Below are 13411 nucleotides of genomic sequence, written 5' to 3'. Positions count from 1 at the left end.
GGGTTTGGCCTAAAGCAAACCCCTATTCCCAACCTATTTCCCTTCCCTAATGTGTGCATAAATAGGTACAAAGCTATAATCTTCAGGATAAGATTTATTTGCAGTGACAAATCAATCCCCCTTTGGAGTGCAAAAAGTTTCACCACGGTCCCAACATTTTAGGGGCTCTTTTGGGGAGTAGGTATGAATCTGCTTACATTGCTTAGATCCAGGTTTATGGCTCAGTCCTACAACTATAGCTTGTTGTTTATGCATTTCTACTTCAATTTCCAACACTTTTACCCTAATTTCAACAATTCAATTTACAAAAGAGGTTTTATTAATTCACATCATCAAAAACCCAATCCAATCAGAATTATCAACCCTAATCCTTGTTGTTTTGTGACTAGATCTATTGGATTGGAACCCTCTTTTGAATGTGATGGTCTCCAAGTAATAAATTAGCAGTTTCTTCCTTCTATGGTCGGAACCCTAATTTTATTCACCAACACATTTTGGTGAACCCGAATCCTTACACTTGAAATTCTAATTTATGTTCTTAGATCTAAGTGTTTATGCAATTTCAAATTTAAAATTACATTTGCAAATTTTAAATTTTCTTTGAATTTCAAAGATTTAGAGGTTGAATTCACAAAAACCCTAATTTTAAATTCTAAAATTGAGCTTTTGGGTTGTCTAATTTGGATTTATCATTTCAGATCTGACTATTCATTTAAAATTCAAATTTTCCCTCCTAGATCTCATTTTCAAATTGAATTACATAAATTTAATGGTTAAATTTACAAAATCCCTAATTGATAATTCTAAAATTTACCATGAGGGCTGCATAAATTTTCAATTTAATTTTCAAATTTGATTTTTATGAATATGCTATGATCTAGATGCATTTCTCTTTCAAATTCACAAATCAAATTGCTTAATTAATTGGTAATCAATCATTTTCACAAAATTTTGTATTGCTTAATCATTTTTTTCAAATTCAAATTCAAATTTACCTTCTTTGTGCATGATTTTTACTACTGTTAGTCCTACCTATAATATTCCCATGAGAAGTTGTAGAATTAAGGCTTCCCAAGGTTTAATTACTAAAGACATGGAGCCTAATTTGGATAACATGTTTCATGAGAATGTAGGTGGTTCTTCTATTCCAACAAATGATGTCATTTATCCCCATTCTTTACATAATTCTCATGACGAGGGTGAATCAATAAATAGGGTTTTTGTTGCCCAATAGGAGAAGATTGACAATGAATTTGAAAATCTTCAACAATGGATGAGTCAACAATACCTAGAAAGTGAGGTTGTCCCATTGATTGAAGGATTAAAAAGAATGGTTCAAAGTGATAAAATTGGTGTTGATTTGTTATGTGGGCTTTCTCATATCAATTGACACTAATATCATGCCTTTTAAAATTTGTGCTAAAGCCCTTGGTTACACTCAACCTCCTAGTGAAGTTAACCATTCTATTCCCATGCCTACTTTTATGCCTAGTGTGCCTACTTTCACATCCAACATCACTTCCACACAAAAATTTATTCCTACACATGTTAATCAAGGGGGTAACTTTAATAATCAAAACTCTTTCATACCTCCTTCCATGAGTCTTCCATTAGTATCCCAATCATCTGCCATAACTACCTATCATGGTGTCTCACCTCCTTATTCTCAACCTCCTCCTTTATGTAACAATGTTACTCCTCCATCCCAATCAAACATGTACAATTTCAACCCATCCACCAAAGCAACCATTAATAGCCTAGCTCAAACTGTGTCATCCTTGCAACAACAAATAACTTTCATGAACCAATAAAAGTATAATGTGCCCACATTTGATGTAGAGAGCCCATTATTTAATGATATTGTTCGTGTTGTCCCCTCTAAACATGTACAAGTCCCTCAATTGGAGATTTACAATGGAAAAGGTGATCTAATGACTCATGTGAAAATATTTAAAGCTTTGTGTAGTTATTTTGCCTACAATCGAAGACTTTTGGCTAAATTGTTTACTAGAACACTTAGGGATAAAACTTTGCAATGGTATTGTTCTTTACATTCTTATTCTATTACATCATTTTAATAATTGGATGATTATTTTATTTTAACAATTTCACAATAATATTGGTCCTAAGATTAGTTTGATTGATTTAATGCACTGTAAGCAAGGTGTTAAAGAAAAAATGATTGATTTTACTGGTAGATATAAGCATTTGTATTCTCAAATTTCTTATCCTATGCTTGATCAAGATGTTCAAAGAATTTTAATTTCTAATTTACAAAAATGACATTAGGGCTAAACTTCTCTTTTTTGAGTTTACTTTCTTTACGCAGTTGTGCACAATAGTCCATAACTATCAACTTTAAGTGAGCCAATTTGAATCATCTCCTTCAATGGCTCTGATAGATAAGAGTGAAAGTGCTCAACAACCTTTTACAAAGTTTAAACCGAACAAGGGATTCATCAAGTTCAATGACAATAAAAATACCCATGTAGCAACCGCGATAATAGGTGTTCCTCCTTTATCCAAGTATTTTAGCAAAGAATCTACTCCTCTTTCTAAATCTTTGCATAGCATTATGACACAATTGATACAAAAAATGTGTTGAAACTTACTCCCATCAAACCAATTGACACTACTAAACCTTTTCCACCTCATTATGATGTCAAAGACTTTTGCCAATATGATCGTCAATCCAGTCATGACATTGAAAAGTGTTATTCCCTAAAAAGTAAGATCCAAGACCTTATTGATAACAATACCATATATGTAGCTAGTATGAATGATAGAGGAAACAAATCCGTAGCTCCTCTGAATCAAAACCACCAAATCTTTACCAATCTTTTGCCTTCTCATTCTACTAATGTGATTCAGTCTGAGCATCCTTCCTTTTCTCCTAATGATCTTGGCTTTGAGTCTAATAATCTAGTGAATCTTATTGATAAAACTACACCTCCTAAGGACCTATGCATTACATTTGATCCTACTGAGACTATTGAAGCACCTAGAGGCCCACTATACATCACTGTGAGGATTAAAGGCATGCTTTCAAGAGGTGTGCTCATTGATCCCACGTGCGTGGTAAATGTGATAACTGAACAATATGTTTATACCTTACAATTGCATCAAGTGACATATGATAAATTTGATGTGGTGATTAAGATCTTTGATGGTTTCTCCAGTCCTGCTATTGAAGTTCTATTACCCTTCTGTTAGTGAACAGATTTGCTCTTTGTTTTTAAATGATTAATTTTAAACTTTGTTACCTTCTTCTAAGAACAAATGATTCACTAAACAGTTGGGTAAGTGTTTGTTCGAATCACTTCCCTTTGAATTTTTGCCTAGGTACAACTCCCTATCTAGGTTTTTCATAAAATGTGCTTTTGTTTTTATTTATATCTAAATGAAAAGCTTTTAACCAGAAAGCACGTAAGGCCGCCTATTTCATTCTTAGATGAAAGGCTATAACTTTCCTCATGTCTCATAAATAATGGAAAATTATTTTCTTTAATTTTTCAATACATGTAACTACAACAACTGAAACAAAGTTCAATACACTTCTTCCACCTGAACTATAAAAGACGAACAGATTCAAGGAAAATAAATCCGCCCTCAATCATGAATCTTTTCTAGATTAAACAACACATTCAAAGGAAAGAACATCAGAGGAATAATGAAATACTGTAATGAAATGATCAATTACTGTTACTTAATCGGATGAACATATACAAAGACATGTTATCTATTCGGATTCAAAATACACAGATCTTTCTTCTCCCCAAAAACAATATGATCAGATTTCATATATATCCTTATGCAACCAAGACACAAAAATACATCTGCTAATCTTTTTCATAACAGATCTCGATCATCTGATTCTTCCTTTGATTAAGAATAGAAAATACCAAAAAACAACACTTCAGACAAAGTTCACAAAATTAGTTACTAAAATCTCCCCCTTCTACCATCTGTTTTACTTAATTTATAGTCTAAACGGGGGAGGTCTCCCTGAAAACTCAACCACTCCCCAATAAAATAGTTACGAAACCAACAGAAAGTATATTGGGATAGTTGTCCCGAAGTATTTGCATAACTATAAGAAATGTTTTTGAAAACAAAGAAAACTAGCCCTAAGTGAATGCATTACGTCATATTCCATCATCATCATCTTCTTCTTCTTCGCGGGCGTCATGAGCAGCTGTGAGTTCCTGGATCATTGATTGGCTTGGGACTTTCATTGCATTGAGTTTTGCCTTTGCCACTTCTTTATTCCACTTGTGTTGCACCATCTTCTCTAAGTGCTTCGGCAATTGATCATTCCCAATGAAAACCATAGATTCGATCCTAGCTACCTTGGTTATATCCTCCGATGTGAAGCTACTCCTGACTCTGATCTTCTCCATGTTCAACTGGAAGGATTTGACTGCTTCCTATGTGCTTGACCCGTAGGTTCCTAGCTCCCAGTCATGATTGGGATTAACCACTTTATTATCCTTGACTATACTACTTTGCAAATCTTGGAGTTCATAGACAGAGGTTCTTGCATCTGTAATTACCAACTGAAAGGTGAGCACCCGCCACATGATAGTTTTCTTTAGCATGAAAAGTTGGCATTCATCAACTACTAGCTTAATTGAATGTTCTGACAGAAACCTGGTAGCCCCATACTCTTCGATTTTGGTAAACAAAGGCAGGACATTTTTCCATTTGTGCTCTTCTTTCTCCCACGGTACAAACTGGTTTTGGATTTCAGAAATTAGGCTCTGTACTTCATCACACAACTTTCGGGAGTCGATAATGTATTTTTCACCATCTTTGATTACTTGTTCAATCTACTTATCAACCGCTTCAGCGATGCTCTTAGCCCGTTGAACTTGGTTCATCAACTTCTTGTTTTCCAGAGAAGTTGGGTCAAAATTCTCAGTGGCATGGGATATTGGAATTGCTCCAAGGCAATTGATACCATCAATGAACTAAGCCAAAACACTTATGTGTCTTTTAAGTTCTCTTTTCTCCCGTCCATCCTTCTCTGAGCGGGTAAGCATCTTCTTTGCTGACACTTGGAAAAAATGGTTATTTGTATCTCTGCTCATCTTTCCCAACTTTACTTTTGTGATTTCAAAATCATCAGGACCAGCCTCTCTGTTTTCTTCTTTCGGCTTGTATGAGGCAATTTCGGCCATCCATTTTCCAGTTTCTTCGTCATTGTTTAGGTGAGTAGTGGTCTTGAACCTCTTCGGCTTTGGATTCTTCTCGGAGTACTTAGCAACCATCTCCTGAATCAGAATGGTCACAGGAAGAAAGCTCCTTTTCTTGTTCACTGAGGTTATTAACCATTTAGGGGTCGCAGCGGAACAAGAAGTTCCTTCAATCATTTTCGATGGTGGCGTCATTGCCACAATCACTGTTTGGGAGTCTAGAGTAGAAGCAACTTCACCATCCAAATCTTCAATTTCAAAAATTTGAGCCTCAAGCATGACATCTTTTACTCCCATATCCTTGACCTGGTCCATCTTCCTCTGGGCGACACTACGTGATCGAGTATGTCGAGGGGTACTGAAATCCAAAGTTGGGCTAGACCTGCGTCTAGGCTGAGCTGACTTGATTTCCTTACCTACACGAATAGGAGCACTGTTAGAAGGACGTTTTGGTGAAGATATATTTCTTGCAAAAAGGGACTTGGCGCCTGGCTTCATTGCTTTCTTTTTTGCCACCCATGCCACGATTCTTTCTAGAACTCGTTTGGTTCTCAATTGTATGTCATCATTTTCCTCCTCATCCCAATTAATTGGGGGCATTTCAGTCTCTGCATGGGCTAAATACCCTGGTTCAAACAGTTCAAGATAATCCTCTTCAAGCCCTTTAATATCTAACCTTATTTACAAAGAGATAACCTGTTCCAACACCAATCTCATGTTTTCCCTTTTGAAGACTTCAAGTTCATCTGAACAGTCTTCCCAGAAATCTTCTAACTGTGGCGTGGGAAAATAAGGCATTAAGCCAAGGCTCCGAGAAAATCATTTATTGTCAAACCCTTTTCTTTCAGAATACAGGGAGAAATTAAAATTTCTAAGGTCTGCTCCTATACTTAGTGCATCAGACATTGAATTACAAGATAACACTCCCAATTGTATTGGAAAATGACCTTCCCACTTGTCCTTAGGTTGTGCCTTCTTGACCACAGAAGTCAGTTGTTTGCATACTTCTTCTAGGACAAAACAATCAGAACAGAAGTGTGGAAGCTTGAAGGGTTCCTCTTCAAAGCCTCCCACTTGTATATAGAAAAAGCGTGGGAACTAGATGTAAAAGCTACCGAACTTCTTAATCAAGATCTGTGCATCATCTGAAATCCATTTGGCCTTTGTACCCTTCAGTTCATGACACATATCACCCAAGAATGCATTGTGCACCCTTCTGAAATCTTGTAGGGCATTGTCTTTTTGCAGCATTGGATAAAACTCATACACCGGAACATCTTCCTCAGTGGGCTGCTTGGGTATACCCGTTAACTCTTTAACACAGGCCAGACAATACAAAAGATACAAGGGCATGAAGAAGTTTTGTTGAAACTACTTGGCTAGACACAACTGCTCTCTCATTGAATCAACAATTAACTCTGCCCAATCCAAATATTTTTTTCCTTCCAGAACTAATTGCACATAGCAATATATCCAATCATCAAAGCTATAAGCTTCAGCAGAACCTCTGGCTTGATGCACAGAAGCATCACATCATGGATATGTGGCAACATGTGGTTCTTGTTAGGATTTTTTAGGTAGTCTAGAACCACCTCTCTGAGGGACCTTCAACCAGAACTTCGCCACATTATTCCTGTGTCCGGCTCTATCTGCATTGAACTCACTGATTGACTGGGTAGGAGAGAAATTAGAAAACTGGTAATCCGGTATCTTGAAAACTGAAGCAATTACGTCACGGTTAATGGCAAGAAGGGTTTTGCCATTATCTCTCTTAATAGTTTCAGATACAGGGTCATATCTAGCAATACACTCCCGAACCAACTCTGGACAAGGAATTGCTAGAGGAAAGGTTGCGGCTTCTAAAAGTCCACTACTCAAAATCTCTATACAAAAAGACTTATCAACACCCTTTCTTTCAAATCTTCAAGGTTCTCTCCCTTCAGGTCAGTATCACTAACTATGGCTTCTATGGATGCCAAGCTAAAGACGTTTCCAAACAAGTGCAGGGTGGACTTCATGATTTCAAAACAAGAAACCTAAATTTGATTGCAGTGAAACCTTCTGTATGAGAGAAAATGCAAGGGAAAACATTGGAGAAAATAAGGAAAGACTCACCTTCACAGTTGTATAATCAGACGACGGCTAGCAGCAAGAAAGACTCCTATCCAAGGATAACATAAACAAAAATCCAGCAGCAAGTAGCAAATGCAGAACACAAATGATTTTCATACCTTATTGAGAAAGGTAATGATACAGACACATTAAATGCAATGATTCTGCAATTTCATTCCGAACGCAGCAAATCGGTAGATTAGACCCCCGCACGCATGCATTGAATGCATGGTGGCGTACTTTAAGAAACTGCCAGTTCCCGAAACGTTCACTTATTTCGAAAAAGCCAAAGAATGACATCAGTTTACAATATGGTTCTGCCTCTCCGTATTTAGCAATAAATGCACTTCTCAAAACATTAGAAACCGTGGGACCCACCAACATTGAACCCGTATGAACATCTTGAACCAACTTCTTGAGTGTTCAAGTAGTTCAAGATGTACGCCGCGTCAAACTGTTGACCACTTGCTGTGTCGAACATGTTGAACATATTTGAACCCTTTGAACTCAGTTCAATAAGTTCAACACAAATGTTATATCACCAAACAGGAAAAAAAAAAAAACTTTATTTACGAGCCGCTGCAAAACACTTAGAGAAAATGTTAGTATGAAATTTTTTTTCTGAACACCTTGGAACCTATTGAACCTAAATGAACCTCTTGAACCCAGTTCAGAATGGTTCGACGTGTTCAAGGAGTTCAATCAATTGTCTAAACATGACTTAATTGACTAGAAAAAGGATTTGAGGATGCATTAAGGACTTGAACCAAGGTAATATGGCATGAACTAGGACTCCCACATAAAAATGAAAAGATGACCCACTCTTGCCATGAGGAATAAAATGGCGCGGTAACACCTTCCCATTGAGGTTGGTAATAAGACTTTAGATGTTAATTTTGTTATTATTCCTATATTGGATTAATTTCGTGTGAAGTTGGGACATCCTTGGCTCTCTTCCATGAAAGTGATCCCTTCCATTGTTCATAAGTGCTCGAAATTCCCTCTCGATGACAAAATCGTAACAATTAATCATAGCATGTACCAACCCACAATGAGGCAAGGAGATGTTAATCTTGATTACTTTTGGACTAAACAATTCAAATCTCTTAAGTCTTGAAGTGATGCTCTTTTTAAATCTTATCAAAGATGAAAGAATGAGGTGATCATATCCTTGAGAAAGCATAGAGGTCCTAATCCCATTCATCTTCTTCATGATAGACCCGTTCCTCCTCCTCATGATAGACCTAGTCTTCTTCCTACACGTTCTACTCCTCCTTTATATGCTACGGTTCTACCTCCTACATCTTACAAAGGAAAGTTCCCAACATCTCCCATATTTCAACCTAAAAAACCTTCTCCTTTGCATCCTTATTTAAAAGAAGAGAAGAGGCCTATGCCTATTGATCCCAAACTATCACAACCTTCAACTAAAACTAAAAGAAACCATTGTGCGAGAGAACGTCGATGGAGACATAGTGCTAAAGCTTGTGAACTTGCTTCTCAACCTATTTCCTCCTTGAAGATTCCAAATGTTGACATGATCTCATTTGTCCATCCTTCGCCTAACCCTAGGGAGGAAGTTCAACCTAAATATCCAGGACATAAAATGTTAAGGAAAATGATGGTTCATGTTCCATTCCAATTAAAGATCTGATTTTTATTAATCTTGATGAAGAGAAGGAGGCAAATGATGTTCATGCTAACAATGTTGATTCAAGTGATGAATATGAATATGTTGATGTTGACAATGATTTATCTAAATAATTTTCACAAGCATTAATCCTGGCTCCTAGTAACTAACAAAGTGATCCACAATTAGAGCATGGTCCTTGTTTGGAAATTGTGATAGATCCATCTAATGTGCTTGAAGTTTCTCCTCTTTCATATTGTCCACCTTCCCAAAATAATGTTCAACGAGATGGGGAGGCAGATGATCTGCTTGATTAGCTTCATTTGGGTCATAGACCCCCCCCTCTCTCTCTTGTTTGTTCGTAACCTTCTTCTATTTGTTTCTCAATTCTTCTATATTCCATCCCTAGTGTTGTCTACTTGAGGACGATGAAAAGTGTTGAGATATCTTTTGGTCTCTCCCATGTTGACTCAAAAGACACATGTGCCCTTCTTCCATAGTGGTTCTACTTTCTTTGGGGGATCTGGATAATTTAATGCAAATATAAACATGATATACATTGTTTATCATAAGAGAATACTGACCCCAGAGTTAAGTAAAAGCCTTATGTGTTTTGTGTTATGTGATCATTCTCCTTTGATTTGTTCCTTCTTGGTGGCATATCATTGTGATGACCTGCTTTTCTTTTTGGATGAACGTATAGTACCTTAAATAAATTGGTCTCGATAAGGCATGCACAATTGCTTTAATGTGGGGTCATACACTCTGCTCAATGTTTTTCTCTTTTCATATCTTGATACTCAAGTTACTTAGCGATCTTAGCCATTTGCTTTGTAATTTTGGTATTTTTCTTTTCATGAATCATGTTAAGTGAACCTTATTGGGCTTGCAGTTGTGGTTCTCTTTCTCTTATGACGCCCCTTTTATCTTGATCTCAAAGTCATAAGATACCTAAAGTCCATTGAGGGCTTGGTGTGTCTTGCCTCCTTAACATCTTGATAGAAGCTTTTCAATGTGAACCTTTGTACATTACCGAGAGTATGTTTAGTCTCATACTCCTACTAAAGTGGGGGATAAATGGAGCATCCTAAATTATACTCCCTTACAATTTTGAACACATTCAGGTCCTCGCATTGGTGTCTGTACTTCAAGGTCTGAATAGGACTTGATTATGCTTCTACTTTTCATATTTATCATCATTTTCACTAAATACATCATCCTGCCCTTAAAATTTGGAGCATGATTGGGTAGGACCAGGGTGCCACACCTTAGTACCCTCTTAGGACCAGGGTACCACACCTTGGTTATCCCAATTAGGGCCCAAATTAGGGCTCCTTAATGATCTTAAAATTTGAGCGGGAAGCCCATCTTTGTGTCGGCTCATGTCAAAAAATTAGTTTGTTTTTTGATGGGAAAGTATAAAAAGAGCTCTATGCCTCTCATTTGAGGATCCACACACATGAAATTTGATTCAACATCAAGCAATTAAGCATTCAAGTTCAAGCAAGCAATCAATCAATCTCCCTTTAAGCATTAGAGAAGGGACAAAGTCAAGATTCAATCATTGGAGTCAACATTCATGTTCTATGTTATTGAAGACTTCATGAAACCCCAATTTTGAGTGGAGACAAACAAAACTTCACAAGGAGTTATATAATTTATGTTTTTTAGTCATTATTTAGCATCTCCCTCAAAAGGAGAACATTTCCATTACTACAATTCAATCAAATTTCATTTCTATTTGACATGGTTAAATCCAAAACCAGGGTTTGACCTAAGGAAAACCCCCATTCCCAGCCTATTTCCTTCCCTAGTGTGTGCAAGAATAGGTACGGAGATGTAATCTTCAAGATAAGATTTATTTGCAGTGATGAATCAATCCCCTTTCAGAGTGCAAAAGGTTTGGAGGACCACAATCATGATCACCACAGTCCCTGACATTTTAGGGGCTCTTTCGGGGAGTAGGCCTGAAACTACTTACATTGCTTAGATCTAGGTTCATGGCTCAATATTGCAACTAGATCTTACTATTTATGCATTTCTACTTCAATTTCTAGCACTTCTACCCTAATTTCAGCAATTCAATTTGCAAAAGAGCTTTTATTAATTCACATCATCAAAAACCCAATCCAATCAGAATTCTCAGTCCTAATCCTTGTTGGTTCATGACCAGATCTATTGGATTGGAACCCTCTTTTGAATGTAATGGTCCCCAAGTAATAGATTAGTGGTTTCTTCCTTCTATGGTGGGAACCCTAATTTTATTCACCAACACAAGAACATATTTACTTTGTACAATATCTGGGTTAAGTCATGTTAAAGATCTAACGATATTGTTAAGGGAAACCCACCTAGATTTTGCAAATTCTGAAGAGTAGAAGATAACAATATTTGGAATGTGTCTTGTTAATTGACCACTAATCTAATAATTGAACATGGATAAATCATAGATTTTCTTGGGTAATCAACTAGAACAACCAACATATTGGTGACTCTACTAGGGAATCAACTTGCATTTCATGTGTTTAGTCTAGTGGTTTTGTCATAGAGATTGTAGAGTCAAATAAAATATCTATTGAGAAAATTATGAGAGATTAAGAAGATTTATTTGGTCTTTATATGCTCAAACATCATTCGAAGTTTCAAAATAATTTTCCCTATGAAGTGTGGCAACTCTTGTGTTCTCCATATCGGTAAAAAGCAAAAGGTGTACTCAAAGGTTTAAAAAAATTACAGTTTTACATGGAAGAAAATTAGTTCAAGGACATCCCATCAAGCCTATGAATTAAAACAATAAAAATCCAAAGTGGAAAGCTAAGAAAATAGGTATGTCAACATCTCCTAATGTTATAAATTTGTTAACACCAAATGTAGAAGCTACTATGACCACACCATTCTTAAGTAGTAGTATGTAAATCCCTCTCGATTGGGTGGGTCTCATAGTAAGAGTCAAATGTGTACTTGTGTCAAGGAAGAATTTATGATACTTGAGGGTGCATGTACAGTCATACGACTATACAGATTCATGTGTGTGGATTCTTGGCTTCTAATTTTTTTTTCCGTTTTTTTTTCAAAATCCTTTGATTTTGGAGTTTGGATAGGCAATCCTTATGTTCTTGTTTATTTTAGATCCAATGTGAGTCGTTTTTACTCCATGATGAGCCAATTTTTAGCTCAAGGCCAAATCTCTTAGAATTTGGATAGGAAGTCATATATTTGGTCTTCTGGTATCATTTTGGAGTTGATAGTGAATCCCACAACTTCCACAAATCACTTGCAACCAAAAAACCTATCACATCTAAAGAGAAAAACCCATGATTAAGTGTTAAACAACCAAAAGAGAGAGATATTGACCCACACAAGTATCTAATATTGAGATTTAACTGTATTGAATTAATACAATTTGATGTATACAATGGTTATAATGAATGGGCTTATAAAAGAAAAAGAAAAAAATCCCTAAATGAAACTCTTGGTGAGGATTAAGTTAGACCATGACAAGTTTCTTCATCCCATGATGTGAGACAATACACCCTATAATTAATTCAATCTAAATATATAAAACACTCCCAAGTTTAACTTAAGTGAATAAAGTAATAGGGAACCTAAGTAATTAATAATTAATTAATTAATTAATTAATTACTAACACGATTACCTAATTATTCCAATAGTTTAGAGCTCTTCAAATGTATCAATGCACCTTTTCCACAATATACTCTAAGTGGTTTTTATTCAATTTATCATTATTTCACATTTTGGTTGATTATGTGGACAACTTGGCAATTGAAATGCTCTATTTGCATGAGATGACTTCATTTAAATTAGTTTATATATACTAAGGTTATTGATGTTTGATTTTATCATTTGAGGAGGTATCATGTAGATTTTTCAAAGAAAATATTCTTCCTCAAGAGTAGATTTGGGTACAAGGAGCATCAAGCTACAACAAGCTATTTTCAATTATGTTTTCATGATGGAATTTTTGATGATTTATCATGTTATTGCGTCGACACTTGGAGGAATTATCTAAAGATCATTGCATCATCAATAAAAAATATAATCATTTCATTTCAACACTTCAATTCAAGTATTTTATTTCATATTTAACCTATGCCCTACTAGAGTTAAGCTCTCTAATTATCATTGTTTTTGTGGAGGTTAACACCTACTCAAGGTTTCACTTAGGCAAGCTCCTATACAACCCAACATTACCTTGTCTCCCTTTTGTAGGTTCATAAATAGGTATCAGTCAAAGTTTAAAGATATAGAAGCAATTAAGACTTGTAATCATAACTACTCAAAAAATTTCATCAGAAAGGGTTTGGATAGTGACAACAAGCACATGTGTCCTCTGGACTAGGGCTCCTAGCGCCATAGTCCTCCCTATTTGGGTTGAAATTTTGAGGGAAGACAATATAGAGCCCTAGAAATCATATCTACAACTATCCATCTAATAAGACTAAGGCACCTAGT

The sequence above is a fragment of the Cryptomeria japonica genome, chromosome 8 (genome assembly GCF_030272615.1).
Source record: "Cryptomeria japonica chromosome 8, Sugi_1.0, whole genome shotgun sequence".
In the NCBI taxonomy this organism is placed as follows: Eukaryota; Viridiplantae; Streptophyta; class Pinopsida; order Cupressales; family Cupressaceae; genus Cryptomeria; species Cryptomeria japonica.
Note: the sequence above shows the minus strand (reverse complement) of the source record.